Source organism: Canis lupus, chromosome 10 (assembly GCF_048164855.1).
Source record: "Canis lupus baileyi chromosome 10, mCanLup2.hap1, whole genome shotgun sequence".
NCBI lineage: Eukaryota > Metazoa > Chordata > Mammalia > Carnivora > Canidae > Canis > Canis lupus.
Window position 1 is genome coordinate 37,754,192 of NC_132847.1, and position 16,832 is coordinate 37,771,023.

At 49.6% G+C, this 16,832-nt stretch overlaps 1 long non-coding RNA gene across 2 annotated transcripts; it reads left to right on the plus strand.

Moving 5' to 3' along the window:
- Positions 1-1,443: 1,443 nt before the first annotated feature.
- Positions 1,444-15,960, plus strand: LOC140640923 (uncharacterized). 2 transcript variants are annotated; one of them, XR_012037523.1, is made up of 6 exons: positions 1,444-1,976; positions 5,010-5,059; positions 6,534-6,761; positions 7,235-7,368; positions 7,811-8,011; positions 15,834-15,960. It is a non-coding gene; the product is annotated as an uncharacterized lncRNA (long non-coding RNA). The 2 variants fall into 2 exon arrangements; XR_012037522.1 differs by lacking the exon at positions 1,444-1,976 and adding an exon at positions 4,390-4,603.
- The last annotated feature ends 872 nt before the right edge of the window (positions 15,961-16,832 follow it).

The window sequence follows — 16,832 nt, forward strand, 5'->3', positions numbered from 1 at the left end:
GAGCCCCTTCAGGAGTGAGGTCTGCTATAGGATGCTCTTAGCAAGGGAGCGGAGTTTCTGGAAGACAGCCTTGGCGGTGTACAACCTGCCCAGGATCAGATGGAGGAGAAAGCCACCAGGGAGGGAGGGGCCAGAGGCAGGGATCTGCTTCAAAGGGACCTGGACCACCCCCTGGCCCCGGCCCCCTGATTCTGCCCTTCAGGCTGGGGCTCAGGAGTCTATGTGTAACCAGGCCTCTGCTGGAGTGTGACAGTGACCACTCTGGGTCACATGTGGGGCACCTGGCAGTTGGTAGCCAGCTCCGGGGCCATCCCTCCAGTTCTCCACTGTGCCTACCACTCAGCTTCCCTCTTCACTTCATCCAGAACCCCAAGAAGGCAAACCTGCTGGTTTGAAGCCAAGAATAGATCAGCCCCTCTGGAGAGAGGGCATTGCAGGTGCCACAGGCTGTGGGTCAGCGCTCAGGAAGGACACCGTGCATGCCCGGCCACATGCGGGGTGCCCGGTATGCCCACAGTACTGATGGCTCCTGATGACCCCGGCCCTGAATCCTGGCCCCATTTCACAGAGAGCAAACTGAGGTTGGAGAGGGGTTAGGGGGCTTATCCCAGGTCAGGCAGCAAGTACTTGAAGAAAGGAAGGAGAAAGGGGCACCTGGGTGGCTCAGTGGTTGAGCATCTGCCTTCAGCTCAGGGCGTGATCCCAGGGTCCTGGGATCGAGTCCTGCATCAGGTTCCCCACAGGGAGCCTGCTTCTCCCCCTGCCTGTTTCTCTGCCTCTCTCTGTGTCTCTCATGAATAAATAAATTCATTTAAAAAAAAAAAAAAAAGCAGTGAAGGAGTGATACCCGCCAGCCCCAAGGCTGCCGCCCTCTCCCTCCGTGTCTCCGTGCCTGTGTCTCTCTCTAACGGTGGGCCACCAGGCACCGGGACAGGCTGGGTGGGAGACACTCGGATCAAGTACATCTTTGTGTCCTCCGGGCTCACCACCCAGGCAGAGGCCAAGTCCGGCGTCAGGTTGGTGACCGGCCAGACAGGCTCATTCCGCGGAGGCTCAAGCAGAACAGCTGCCCGCTCGGCTTTGCTGCTCGCAGAGGCCACGGTGGCCCCGACTGCACACACTTTCCCAGGCTGTGGCTGAAAGTGGGGGGTCCTCGGACACAGACAAAGTAATAGCTCAGCCTTGCAAATGACTTCGAAAATGGGGCCGCGGGGACTCCACTTGGCCGCCGCGCTCTGCCCGGCCCCGGCCCGGCCCCAGAGGCCCCCCAGCCCCCCGGCCAGCTGCGTCTCCCACCGCCGCCCACACCGAAGCCCCAACCACACGGAAGTGGCTTCTCAGCCCAGAATTCCCCGCCACACCCCTTCCCACGCGGGGAGGGGCAGGAGGCAGGGACGGCGGCAGCAGGGACTGCGGGGCTGACTCCACAGTGACATCAGATGTGGATCACAGACCCTCCCCGGGCACCCCAGTGGGCCAAGCCCCCCATGAGCTGGGCGAGGTGCTCACCTGCAACTTGTCTCAGGTGAGACCTCAAGTCCAACACCAAGGCCATTAATGCTAACAAGGGGCGTCGGGCCATCTGTGCAAACCTGTGGGGGCGACCACGAAAGACACGGCAACTGTCCGCCTAGCGGCCTTCCGTTTGGGTGCCCTGGGGATACAGAGAGATAGACCCAAGAACACACAGGCACAGACAGCTTCGAAGACCTCTTTCCAGCCCCTCTGTTTTGGCATTCTTTCCTAAAACCTAAGTGTTGGAGCACACGGGTGGCTTCCAGTTTTCCCACAAAGAAAGGCCTTGCCCGTCTCAAAGCTGGCTGTGGGGCATCTCCCTGCGGAGTAAAATACTCAGGGCACCAAACGCAGGACTACAGGAAAGAGCCCAGTAAGAATCCAAGCCAGGGATACTTCATACAAGTAACACCACCACGGAGCTCTGCACCTCTCCAGCCTACCTGCCTGTCTATCTTGGGGTAAGAATGCTGGGGTATATGGGGCACTTGGCTGGCTCAGTCAGGTAAGCATCTGCCTTCAGCTCAGGTCATAATCCCAGGGTCCTGGGATTGAGCCCTGCATTGGGCTCCCTGCTCAGCGGGGAGTCAGCTTCTCCCTCTTCCTCTGTTGCTCCTCCTGCTTGTGTGCTCTCTCTCTCTGTCAAGTAAATAAATGAAATTAAAAAAAAAATGTTTAAAAATGCTTGAAAGGCTACATCATTTTTCAAAATCCTTTTAGGAAATAGTCAAACAAAATAGTTTGAAGACCATTCCCTTAGTCCACCCCCTCCACAAAGGCACAGAGGCAGACCCATCAGCAGAAACTGAGGCAGACAACGTCCTTAGAGTCAGCATTGTCAGCAAGTCTGCTCATCCCCTCACTCGGGCAGGGAGAGGGGAGCCCCAGCTGCAGGCAGACAAGGGGGGGGGGCTTCAGGAGGAACTTGCATCCAAAATAGTCGTGTTTCCCATGAGAAGAGAGTGACCTCACCCCTCTGGCCAGATGCTCACTGAGCTATAGAAATCTGAGTCATGGTGACACCAATATCGGGGGGTCCTCAGAAAGAGAGTCCTTGAGAGAGGAGACAATGTGTTGGTGCCTGAAGCTCATCTGGAGAAGTCTGAAGGTGAGTGGCTGGATGACCACAGCCTGACACAGGGGACAGAGAAGGTAGCAGGGGAAGCAAGCTACATTCCACCCAAGGAAGGCAAAGAAAGGACAGGCAATGGTCTGTGGGCCCAGTGGACCTACGGAAGGCAGCAGATTGGATTCTGTCTTGAAAAGGTCTCCAGCCCAGCCAGCTTCCTGGCAGAGCCAAGGCAACTCCAGAGAAAGAGGTTTGGGTGGCCCACAGAGTGCGCCACAGAATGGAGGTTGAGAAGGGTAGGTCATAAACTGTCAGCTAGAGATGGCGTTGCCCATGCCAAGTAGAGGCATAGCAGGTGACTCCCAGGAGGACCCACATTTTCATTATAGGAAAATGAGCCAGTATTTGTATGTGTGCCAGGATCCCCAGTGCCAGGTGACAAGGTGACAACAGACCAGGAGAGAAAGACCTCTTCTGCCTCTGTCACCCTTTCTGTGTTCCAATCCCAAGACCTTAAAGCTACATGGAAGAAGCTAAACACAGCCCATTCCCCTGAGTTGGGGCTCAGCTGGGACAGGGAGAGGCCTTAAATTGGGTGAGAGGGTAAAACTCTGGATTAGACTGGACTGGACTTTTTAATTTAATTTAATTTAATTTATTTGAGAGAGGGAGCGTATGAGAGGGGAGAGGAGCAGAGGGAGAAGGAGAAGCAGGCTCCCCACTAAGCAGGGAGCCTGACATGGGGCTGGATCTAGGGACTCTGGGATAATGACCTGAGCAGAAGGCAAATGATTAACTGACAGAGCCACCCAGGTGCCCCTGGACAGGATTTTTCAGTATACATTTTTTTTTTTTTTTTTAGTATACATTTTGAGGTTGTTTGGTAATACCAGAAAGTGACAGTGAAATCCACCAAAGCTGAGACACTGCCCAGAGTATGGTCAGGACAGACAGGAGAAACTGTAGAGTCATGCTTGATCTTTGGCCTCTCCGCTAGCCTCCCATAGTCTGACCTCACAAGGCAGCCAGAGGGGGCCGTCAAAGGCCTGGCTGCTCCTGGACAGACTGCAGAGAAAGCACCATGGGAGACAAAGCCCTGTGGGTGACGACAGCCGCAGGAGCAGGCCAGGTGGTCAGCATGGGAGGAGGATAGTAGGGCGGGGACACAGCCGTCTGCCCCATCTCCATTCTCCTGGGCTCCAGAGCCAGTACGTGCTCACAAGCCCATACACATGCATCTGTGCCATCATGTGTGCACACACACTATGGGTGGCTCTTGCTTCAGCCCCCAAGGGCTTTGGGAAGAAGCAAAGCCAAATATGCTTTGTATCATAGGCCCTCACTCCCCAGATATATTCATTTTAATAAGGGCAGGCAGCGCTGGGGAGAAAGTAGCCTGGGTGCATCCCAACCACCCTGGAAGCCTTGGGCACAGGTGGCTGGTGAGTCTTGCCTCTGACCCTCTCCCTTGAGCACTGAGCACTAAAACTTCATGCCCCCTCAGCACTCTCTCCGCTCGACAGAGGAGGCCACTGTGGGTCAGGAGCATTGAGTCATGCGGTCTCATAGGCCTGGCAATACCCAGTGGCCCATGATCACATGCATGCCCCAGGGTCCTGCCCTGTCCCCTCATCTGTCCACCATGTGGAGAGAATGCCCTTAGTCAGAACTAAATCTGTTCTAGGAAGGAGCGTCTCCTGATAGGGAAGGGCAGCTGATCAAGTGACTAGCAAGGTCCCTGCATTTGACCTTCTCTTGGGTTCCATCTCTTGCCCACCAGCTTCTCAACCCCAGGGGAATACTGTTCTCCTGATTGCTCAGGTTTATGCCTGAACAAAAGTACCTGGGTTGTCGGGAATGATCCCAGCGCTCACTCCAGGTTGCTTAGGCAATGATCTTTCAGGCACCCAGAGAACCAGACCTCCCAGCGTGGAGGGCCTGTGGCTGAGCTCAGCTGCCCTTGCTCACATGGACTCAAGGGCTCCAGGTCCTAGGAGCTGGGGTCCCCAGACAGCTCTGGTAAGTGCCAGCCCCCCAGGCTAGTCTGCCCTGTACTAAAGCGGTCTGATCGCTGCCCACAGTGGCAACATTCCTCTCTTGCTTATTCTATAAGAAGGAAAGATCCTCAGGATGGACAGAATCGGCACATGGCAGTGAGAGCTCACAGCCCAGAACACCACCCCACGGGCACAGTGGGAGGATGGGGATCCACACTGCCACAGTGAGCACAGGCTCACTGACTTCTTGTAATTTCCCCTTCACCATGAAACCTCTTCCTTAGTCTCTATATTGTGACATCTGGCCCCACTCCGGTGCCAGGTAGGTGGTGCCCACCTACAGGCCAGGTGTATTAGCCAGCTCGAGCTGCCATAACAGGGCACCACAGGCTGGGTGCCCCACATGACAGAAGTTCGTTTTCTCACAGTTCTGAACACCAGAAGTCCAAGACCAGGGTGCCAGCAGCGCTGATGTCTGGTAAGAGCCCTCTTCCTGGCTGGCAGACAGCCACCATCTCCAAGTGTCCTCATCATGTGGCTTCTTCTCCGTGGGTGTGTGGAGAGAATGATCTCTGGCATCTTATCTTATCAGGACACCAGCCCATAGCATTAGACCCTACCTTTGTGATGTCATTTAACCTTAATTACTCGGGCAGCCCGGGTGGCTCAGCGGTTTGGCGCCAACTTCGGCCCAGGGCCTGATCCTGGAGACCTGGGAGCGAGTCCCACGTCGGGCTCCCTACATGGAGCCTGCTTCTCCCTCTGTCTGTGTCTCTGCCTCTCTTTCTCTCTCTCTCTCTCTCTCTCTCTCTCTGTGTCTCTCATGAATGGATAAAATCTCAAAAAAAAAATTAACCTTAATTACTCCCTTAAAGGCCCATTTCTAAATATAATCACATTGAAGATTAAGACTTCGAAGGATGGATTTGGGGGAGAGAGGAGAGCTCGGTGCGGTTCATAATACCAACCTTGCCTTGGTTCCCATGAATGCAGCTCCCCGGTTCCTGACCCACTAGGGGAGAGTGACAGAGAGAACAGGAGAGGAGCATCAAGAGCCCACCTTGCTCCGCAAGGGCTCACAGGGATGAGTAGTGTTTTCACCTTCCCAAATGTGAAAGATGGCCCTAGCCTGTGCACGAGGGTCCCCAGTACAGTCTGAGCATCTAAGACACACAAGAATGGAGGGGTAGGGCGAAGAGGGGCCCCAGGGAAAGATTAAAATACGTTGCCTGCGCAATGGAGCTGATCACCCAGAAGGGGAGTCAGATACAGGATGGACCAACCATCTTGTGATGGGAAAGTACCCGATCAAGTTACAATATTGTATGCTGGGGGATCCCAGAAAAGGACCAATTCATTCTGTCTTGGGGCAGGAGGCGAAGATTTTTTCACTTTTTGGTTAAGGAAACTGAGGCCCAGAGAGGATCAAGGGGAAAAGATGAATTTTTTTGTTTGTTTGTTTCCCCCAAGGTCAGTGGCAAAACCTAAGAGACACTCAGGCCAGTGTTTCTGTTTCTCAGAGAGCAGTTTGCACGGTGGGCTGCCTCCTACACTTTGATAACCCCGACGCTCAGCATTCCAAGAGATGCTGGCAGGGGCTCTGCTGGGCCCTGGGCTCAGGCCCTGGATGGTACTGGGCGGCCAGTGCCCTCCCTGTGCTCAGCCACCTGGGCAGCGTTGCAGGCGTCTGGGAGGAAAGCGAGGAGTCCACCTGGTCCGGCCTCCTGGCCACGGGAAGTGATGCCTCCTGGGCTCGTTTGAGCAGCTGTTGCTTGCAAGGCCTGGCTCAGATAAACAGGCAGATGTCCTCGGGGCGACCTCCCTGACTCAGAGAGTTTGGGAACTGAGGTATTCAGTCCCTGGGGGGGGGGGGGGGGGGTAGGAGGCAAGGACAGGACTTGTGCTGCTGACTCACTCTTCTCAATGCCTCTGTTCTGATTCTTGGGCGGCAGGAAAGACCTGGGAACCGAAGGAGCCATCTGCGCAGGATGGGGTCCGGGACAGAAGAAGGGCGTGTTCTCCTCCCACCCATGCTACCCTGCGTCTCTTCCAGGACGGCCACAGGCCAGGGCCAATTTCTTGCATTCACGACACAGCAAACAGTGCAAGGTCTTCGGGTGTTACAGCAGATGGGAAGAGGAGGGAGATGATCCTATGACATCAGAGAGAGGCAGAGCCAGGTGGAGAGGCTGCTACACATATTTTCTGGGTGACATTAAATTATAAATATGCAAAGTGAGGATGACTGCAGAAAATAGCAGGAAACCAACTTTATTGAAAACTAGAGCTTGAAGGGACATTAGATGTTGTTTTGTCCCACCTACTCCAGGGCTGGCTTCGAGGGTGTGTGACCTGTGAGGCCACACACTCTTCTTCCCACTCTGGGAAACGTCCCACTCTGGATTTAGAGACCTGCATTGCCATCTTGAAATTCATAGTCATTGTTTTTAACAAGAGACCCACATTTTCACTGTATCCTGAACCCCAAAGATTACATATCCAGTCCTGTCCATGGCCTTCTGGATGAAAAAAGGAGCCGAGGGAGGGGAAAGGCTACTCAGGGTCACACTGTTTATTTTTACTGTAGAACCAGGACAAGACAAGCAGTCTAGAGTTTTCCACCACACAGCCTCACTGTGCTGTCTCTGTTCAGGACAAGAGCTTCTGACTCTGGCCTCCTCACACCCAGGGTCCCATGTCCTGTGGCCTTGCCTGCTCCAGGTGCGCTGTGGCCAGTGCTGTGGGGGTCGCAGCAGCCCAGCCTGGGCCTGGTGTTCCTTGAGAATTGTGAGTAGGGCCCCATGCCTCCCACAAGGGCTCACAGGGAGGACGTGTAATGAGAACCAGGCAATGATGATGGGATCTCAGGCCTGCTCTGCCTCTGAACCTCTCTCTGAGCATCTCTGATTATTGCACCTACTTTTATTTTTTTTTAATGTATATTCTTTTTTTTTTTTTTTTACAGATTTTATTTATTTATTCATGAGAGACACACAGAGAGAGGCAGAGACACAGGCAGAGGGAGAAGCAGGCTCCATGCAGGGACCCCAATGTGGGACTCGATCCTGGGTCTCCAGGATCAGGCCCTGGGCCAAAGGCGGCACTAAACCGCTGAGCCACCCGGCCGTCCCTGCACCTACTTTTAGCAATATTCGGTAGCACGTAGCATGGCATCTGGCCTATAGGAAATGCTCGATAAAGTCTTCCACGGCTGATTTTTTTTCTCTAGCTCCACTAGTCCTGGCCTACGATTGTGGCTTGGAGAAAGCCCTGCTGTCATCCTTGACGCTGCCCTCTAGTACCTGCTGTTCAAACTCAGGTCTGAGGACCAGCAGCAGCTGCTTCCCCTAGGAACTCAGCAGAAATGCTGAATCTCAGGCCCCACCCAAGACATACTGAATCAGACTCTGCACTTCACCAAGATTCCCAGGTGAGTCATATGGGAATGAACGTGTGCAAAGCAGTGTGATTTCTGATGCATACAGCTGGCCTCTCTTGCCCTGCCCTGGGGGAGATGAGTCACTTCCTAGTCCTGGACAGAATTACTCTTAAAAAGGCAGAGTCCTGGCCTCCGGGATGGATTGGACCAGAGCCCAAGTCCCTTCCTGGGGACTTGCAAAGTGGCTGGGGTAGACTGGGTGAAAAGGCGGTAGCATGATGGGCATCGACTTGAGGAATGAGTGGATGACAGTTGGGAAGCCGTTGGAGACGACTGCAGTGATCCCAGCAAATGGGGGCCAGGGGTGTGGGGAGAGGGGGCTGAGTCCTGGAGTTAAATCTCCTGTGGAATTCAGCAGACCTAGCAAGCAGGTAGATGTTACAGGTGACATGGGAGGAGGAAGGATCAAGGACAAATCTGAGGTCCAGGGTTGAGATCATTGACAGACACGGTTGGCCAGCAGGATGAGGATAAGGGGCAGATGATCAAGGGAAAGGATGCATGCTTTCCATTTTGGACACAGTGATTTTGGTGAGCCAGCGGGACATCAGCAAAAGTTTTCAGCAAGGAGGGTGGGATTTAGTGGCAATTAACTCACATCTCTTTGCAGATTCCCCATTCTAGACATAGACACTGCCTCTTCTTTGACCGAATGGCCCAGAGCATAGTGAAATAATGCACTGCAATAGAGTCTTGAGGGGCTCTGGCACTAACAGTGTGGGTTCAAATCCTGCCTCTTCCACTCTGGAGCTGTTTTCTTGAGAAGTTAATAAACCTCCCTGTGCCTCACTTCTTATCTTTGTAAAATTACCTATCACAGACAGTGGCAGTGAGGATTAAAAGATTAATCCACGTGAAGTGTCTCAAGCCACGTCTGGTACATAGTGAACACTCAGTAAATAAACAAATAACATATCGTATAATTGCCTGTTTGTTTGAAATTGTGAGGTCCTTGGGGGCAGCCATCTCAACGGAAATCTCCTTTGTGTTGTGTAACACTGTGCACAAAGCAGGTATACAATATGGTCCACAGAAACCATAACATATGTTGTTCATTAAAGGTGGCCCCGTGGGCCAGTGTGGTATCTGTGCACGGACGAATACAGATGTCGTATCTCTTTACAAATGATCATCCCTTCCTCTCTCCCTTTTTTCTAATCACAACTTAATGACTTGTAGGTAATGAGAATCTGTGTTCATTCGTTTCTCAGCTCAAGCTCATCTATGGGCTACCCTGATAACCCTGCCCGGCTTTGGGGTAAATCCACTCTCCTCAAAGAGTGGTACTGACCCCCTGAACAGGGGGAGACCTGTCCTCTGAAGATTCTTTCATTCATTTGGCAAAGATTATCAGTGTGCCTGTCAATAATAATGACAATCACTTCCATTTCTGAGTTTGAGTAAGACTAAGAAAGACTTTGCTCACTCTAGAGCCCAGGCTCATCAAGGAGAAAGATAAGAAGGGAGATACTATAAAACAGTGTGATTGGTGTATGTGACAGTAGAGGGAGACACAGGGTACTGGGAGGTCACAGGAGAGAGAGGCAACCCAGGCTGATCACTTGAGATCTGGCTCCTTCTGTGAGAGGACCAAAACAAAATAGCACCCCTAAGTGAATGCCTATCCTTCCAACAACACTGTGTGCCTTTTCTCCTTCACTATCATACTGGGCTTGGTGACAGCAGAGGCTAGGAGCCAAATGAGGGCAGAAACCAGGCCTCAGGCACAGATGCAAGAAGGAATTCAAGGCCAAGCATAAACCTAAGTCAATGACTTAGGCCCCTTTTCCTAGGAGCAGAGCTTGAGATAAGGATTGAGGACAGCTGATTTATCAAAGGGGCAAGTGCTCCTCAAGGAAAACTGATAAGGAAGGGAGGAAGGAAAACTAAAGAAGGAGAGAGGAGAAAAGTCTGGCTTTTGCCTGAATCTTGGGGGTCTGAGGATGAAGAAACCTTGCTCAAGCAAGTCATCCCCTTAGCTCAGCCAAGGTGGGCAACCGTGAGCTGTCACCCAACAGAGCATCTGAGTGGGCACAGAGGCCCAGTAAAAGGGACCTGGGCATCAACATTCCAGGCACAAGCAGGTTTGGGTCAAAGTACCCCTATTGGGTCCACTTTTCCCCCAGGATCACTTCAGTCTATCTGACCTCCTTTGTGAACTGGAGTGGGGTGACCAGCTCCTTTAAGAATCCCAGTCTGTGCTTGGTGTGGAGCTCACTGGTGAGCAATGTCTGCAACTCTTTCTATAAGTGCTGTTGCCAGGCACATCTCCCTCATTCTGTTTGTGCATCTGGAATTTGCCTACGAAACATGACTTTGGGTGGTAAGGGGCAAGTTGGTTTGCCCACATAATTTGATATGAATCCTCTGGGTGTCTGGGGGCATGGTTTATACATTACTGCTCACAAATCATCAGCCACAAACCCCAGTGTGCAAGAGGAGAAGGCCAATTGTTTTCAACCACCAAGGCAACCTGGCCTCTCCTAGCAATTGTGAGTCATCCAGTATCCCTTCAATAAATTCCTTTTCTGCATAATTCATCCAGAATCAGTTTCTATTGTTTGCATCTAGAAGTTCTGATGGATATAGACAGTCAATCTGCTCCCAATCTTCACGTTTTAAGTAGTGGTGTGGCAAAAAAAGAAAAAAAACTTATAAATTTGTATTTATTATTAATCTGTATTTGCCAGATTAGTTCCTTGAAACTAATTCCTAGAAGCAGAATGACTGGATCAAAAGGTCTACAAAACTGAAAGGCTTCAGGTTTATACTGCCAGATTGTCCAGGGGCCTCTGACGTTGCTGAGAGGAGAGAGGACTGCTCCAGAGTGCTGGGCATTGAGCTTGAAGCTGCACGGGATAGCAGCCCTAAGAGTCACTTCACCTCTCAGGGCGGGTGGCATTATAACCATCTTTTTTTTTTTTTTTCAGAAGTTTTTTTAAAAATTTTTTATTTATTTATGATAGTCACAGAGAGAGAGAGACAGAGAGAGAGAGAGAGGCAGAGACATAGGCAGAGCGAGAAGCAGGCTCCATGCACTGGGAGCCGACATGGGATTTGATCCCGGGTCTCCAGGATCGCGCCCTGGGCCAAAGGCAGGCGCCAAACCGCTGCGCCACCCAGGGATCCCGCATGATAACCATCATATAGATGAGGAAACCAAGAGCAGAAACTTGGGTCACTGGTCCCAAGTCACAGCACTGGTAAGTAGTAGAGCTACTTGAGGTTTGAACCCAGACATGCAGGATATCCTATTTGTTCCTCTAGACCCACTCACCACTCTTTTCCACAGGGAGGCCCGACTTATGGCCCACATCATAGCCCCCCATGCCTTTAGCTTTTGTTGGCTTCATGCAACAGGAGGCACAAGCAGGATTTGAAAGAATGGGGAAAGGGAAAGTCACAGTATTGATTCCCAGCTTCCTCCAGGCAGGCCACCTTGGTTGCCTGAGCTCCCTAGCAAAGAACAACCTTACTTTCTTTGGGTTTAAGAAACCTCTCCCTCCACTAGCCACCTTCAGGTCTAGGAACCAGAAGAACTCTCTACTGTTGCTAATGGGTTTCTGTCCCATCCCTTGTCAGCTTCCTTTGACTCCATCAGCCTCTTCATAAATAGTCCCTGTGTTAGAGTCTCCATCATTTTTCTTTTGAGATTCTGACATTATATCAGGTCCAAGACAGAGTCTTTCCATTGGGTCATGTTACACACGTGTACCTTTAACACATCAGTGCAATGCCACTAATTCCTGTGCATATGCATGCCTCCCATGATGGATGCTTACAGATTCCACCAACCAGCTCTGTGGAGTTCAGAATGTATGCAAAAAGAGCCCTGGGATGAGAATCAAGACTCCTGCTTGCTGTGTAGCCTCGGACAAGTCCCTCAAGCTCCCCAGCTCTTTGGACATCAGTTCCTCATCTGAAAAATGAAAAGCTGGACTAGAAAGTTTCAAAGGTCAGAATACCCAGGAAGAAGAGGACAGACAAGTAGGGGGAGCAGATTTTAAATTCACCTGTGCACTTTCCACATATCTGCAAACTAGTATGTACAGTTCTATGAGGAGAAGAGGGAGCCTCTTTACAAGCCAGCGTGCTGGGACCTTTTTATTCACATGTATTTAGAACCTTTGCTGTTTGTACTTGGCCAGCTTTGGATGGCAAAACGGTCTATTCTCTGTGGAAATTTTGACTTATTTTTCCAGCTGGTCTGCCAGTTGCCAAGAAATGTCATCTGAATATCATTATTTAATCGAAGATTAGTCCACGCCTGTGACATAGGCTGCAACTATTATCTTCTTTGATTCTTTACATAAGCACACACACACTCTTCACAGGCTTGACCTTGCACTAGTGGAGGTAAATGCTGCCTCCTCTCTGACCAAATGGCCCAGAGCATAGTGAAGTAATCCACTGGGATTGTGGCTGTCTGTTAGGTCGGTGAGTGTACATGTGCAAGGAGGAGGATACGTAGTGAGTATGAGGAAAGTACCTTTGAAGTCATTCCTTGCAGGGATCCAGAGAGGGGACCTTCCTTGATCACTGGTCATATCAACATGGCCTCCCACCCTAGCAGCTGATTTCCAGTGTTTGTTTTCAGATTAGACCATGTGTGAAACAAAATCCAGCCAAGCCTGCTGGGAGGTATGGGGATGGACCAGACAAAATTTGCAACCCAATCATATTGCAGATCTCTTGGGTAAAGCAAAGGAGAAGAGGGCAGGGAGGGCATGAGTTCAAGCTGTAAATGTTGGCTTGGGTGTTGGAAAACTCTAGACTGCATGACCTTAGAAGGCCCCCACTTAGCCCTGGAATGTCTCCAACCTTCTTAAGCTCCATGTGACATCCAAGCTAGCTTCTCGTTTACTGCTTTCAGGGCTCCCTAGGACAATTTTCTCACTGGCCTTGGTTCAGCCAGCTGAGGTGATAACATTTTATTTTGGTTTTCTTATCAGGTTGCTCCCAATGAAGCAGGGCCTTGACCTACCCTCAAAGTAGAGCTCATTACAGGGTCAGGATTTGCTCTCTTGTTCATGAAGACCCTTTAGATTCTTCCTTATTTTCCAGCCTCTTGGCCTCTGTCTCATCCAAGGGCCAGCTGTGGCCAAAGATCTAACACCATCACTCCCAAATCACTGGCTAAGTGATCATCTGCCAGAAAAGAGGAGTCTGGGGATAAGCCCCTGGGCCTAGAGGGCAACTTGACTCTTTTTTCATATACTGTGGTGGGGGCAAGAGAAGTCATTGGCTTCTTTCGTTAAGAGTTGGGGCCACAGAAAAACTGAACCTAACGACCAGAAATTCTCAGATAGACCATACTTATACCTCTCCACTTTCATTCTCTAAACTTTTTCTCTTTCCTAAAGCCAGTCCATGGACATGTCAGCTTGAGGACAAAGAAAACCATAACCAACAGGACGATCACGTCCATGCCTCCAGCACTTTCCCGGTGCCTGGCATGTCATAGTACTTTTCAAAATAATGAGTGAGTGAATGGGTGCATGGTGTGCATGAGTGGATGAAGGTGGCTCCCAGAATAAATCCTCAAGAAAGTCTTCTTTGGAAAGGGTAGATTAGAGAGAAGGCCCTCACCTGCCATCATTACAATATAACAGATATAAATGTCTCCCAGACTAGTGAGGACCCAGCCTCTAAATCAAATTGGAAACCTCTTTTCAGGCTCCTCTGGGTGGAAAAATGAGAGATGAAGAAGGAGGAAAGGCAAACAGGGAAAAATGGACCAAGGTGAAGGTCAGACCTCAATCCCCATTCGAGCTATATGTACATTTCAGTCCTTTTTCCCAGACTGCTCAGCACATCCCTCACCCTGGCGCTCCCCCAGGTAATGATGGAGGCAGATGACTAGATGGAGAAGATAACCAGAAGCCCAACCAGATTTTTTTTTTTTTTTTGGGTCCAGTTGCTAAGTGTAGAGTGACTCATAAGAACTCCAGACAAGGATGACGATGGAAAAGGAGTCTAGCAGATCAGGGGAGGGGTTGGGGAAGGAAGGGGGACCCTTGAGGTTGGGAGAGAATGGGAAACATGTTTTGTAAGATTTCCAAGATTTTTGGGGGCTGTTGTTAAGGACTTTTTCATAAGACCTGTTATCCTGCTGGGGTTTACATCACTATTTGATCTAAGCCCCAATAGGACGACTACATCTGCTACTAAGCTGTGTTGTAAATGTCTTTAATTTTTATATTTCATCTGAAGGGAGTTGTTAAAGTGAGTTTACAGGGTGATGGCTCTTTGAATAAAGGCCATCAATACTGGAGCAGAGCTCTGTATGACACTTAATTTTCACTCTAATAAGCCCTCCTAAAACATTACAAGATTTAGGAGGTTTTTCCTTTTTTCTTTTTCCCTTTAACTTCCCTTCCCTCTTTGCATTATTTCTCTCCTCTCAATCTCTTGTACTCTCCTTTCTTGCTTTTTCTTAAAGGACATATTTGAAAAGAACATTTTTGCCCAGATGACACCACTTCTCTTTTCACCGCCAGCCAGATGTGCTCTTGACTTCTGAACAGGAGAAATGTTTCTTTGAAGTTTTTCAAAGACTTTGCTTTTATTTAGAATTTTTTCCCCTTTTCTCCTCTCCCTCATGTTTAACTGGTTGGGAAGCCCCAGGAGGGGTTTTCACATGGGCCTCTTTTCTTTTCCTGGGGCATAAAAGGAGTGGGATCAGAGGCACTGTGTTCCAAGAGAGCCTTCTATTTTCTGCCCCAACGATTCCAACTATTTTCTGGTGGAGCCGCTGTCCCTAGGAGCAAAAAGAAGATGGCTTTAGATTTGGCCTGGAACCAGATTTTTTTTGGTTAATACAATAGTTCTGTATTGTGCAGGGGTGGAAAGTACCCCCATCCTGTTCCTGAATATCTTCCTGCCCTTCACAAAGGGGGGCGAAAAGAGGTGTTCTCTTTCCTGGCCAGGGTACCATCACGGTAGCTCAACTGCTCTTGCATTGGCCTGAAATTTTGTAAAACAAAGACTGGGGAACACATCAGAAAAAGACAGATTAGCACCCAAGAAATAGACCAGAAGCCCCTCTGAAAGTGAAGATAGAGCCTTATCATCTTCATCTCCCCATAGCTACAGACCCCCTCATGCTACCCAATAAGTTTGGGCTTGTTAGGGGTTTTCAAGGATGATTGGGAAAGAGCTAGTGCTTTAGGTGGTGGCAATGAGAGAAAGCTAGAAGATTTCATTTGAAGAACAAAGATAACATGTCAGTGCAAAGAGTTTGGAGTATGAAATCCTGGCTAAAATTCCAGCTGTGTGCTGCCTAGCTGTATTTCTCCCCAACTAAACAGAAGTTCCAGAAAGGTGCAATCCCCAGGACCTAGAGGAATGCTTGGGGCTTGGTGGACATATAGTAAATACTTGATGCCTGCAACAGTGTGTCTGTTTGACAACAGCCATGATTCTTTTGGAGGGAAGTCTCTATTCAAGACTCAGAAAGAAGACTTCCAAAGGAGTTACTGGAGGTTCCCAGAAGACAGGTCACTCCATAAAAATATTTGTATTTCTAAAAACTTCTGAGGTTGTTGAGGAAGATAAATAGGTTTGGGGCAACTCAGGTATGTGACTTCTTAATTTCTTTCTCTGGATGAAATGCCGAAATTGCCTTATCATAGCTAAGAAAAGGAAAGCTTCCCAAATAGTCCATGTTCTCCCCTACTTTCCCAACCTCCCTTATAGATATTTAGTTAGACGTGACTAGTTCAGGGCAACAGACTGTGAGTGGAGGTTATGTTGATGTCAAATCAGTTAAAGGTCTTTGCTCTGCTTGCATCCGTCTCTCCTTCTTCTTTAGTGTTCAGTAAGCCACATGCTCCGTGATGCAGCTGAGAGATAACAGAGCCTCTTTCAACCCATCCCTGAGTGACTGAGTGCAATGGAGCCCCCTGCCAATCAGTCTTGGATGTAAAACATGAGGTCAGTAAAATTTTGTTTTGTTAAAAACTGAGATTTCAAGATTAATTTGTTATTGCAGCATGACCCAGCATATCCTGGCTACTATGCCTTTGAAAGTCTGGCCAAGCTGTCAAACCAACAAGGCCTATGGTGTTGCCTCCTCAGTGGCTCTCACATCTGTTCCCCTCCACTTCTACTGCCAAGATTCTAGTATCAGACCCCCAGCCTCTCACCTGCACAGCTACAACATTTTGCCACCCTAAGCTCCAGTCTTTCTCATTCTAGCCTTTCCCCCTCCCTCATTTCCAGATTTTATGCCTTCAGACATGGCTTAGTATCATACCACACCTTTGCTTAACACAGCTTCCATTGGCTACAAATAAAGTCTAAACACTGAAGCCAGGCCCACAAAACCCTCCATAATGAAAACATAATCCTCTTTCCAACCTCTTTTCTCAGATCTCCATTCTCAGCTCCAATTGCTTTAAATGACTGTTCATGATCTCTTGCTACACATTTTCACTTCCATCCATTGCCATTTTTCCTCCCAGGTTTTTCCTCCTCCATCCCATGCTCCAAGTCTTCCTAGCCAAGTCCTCCATGACATTGTCTATCTTTTTAGCGCCCTCTCATAGAAGTGATCTTGCCCCATCTCTAAACTCCCAAATTCCTGGTCTTTTCTTGTGGCTGTTAACCCCTTCCACAGAGCATCACTGGGCTTCACTGAGCAAGTCTAGGAGCCTTTTATTTGCACCATCTTCTTTGAATTCACAGAAACTAGCCAGCTCCTACCTACAGTAGCTTAAGAAACTGTTGAAAGAACACACAAAAAGTGAACTGAGGAATTAGGCATATTACTCTCTTGCCTCCACTAACCTATTAAGTATTGAAAACTGTT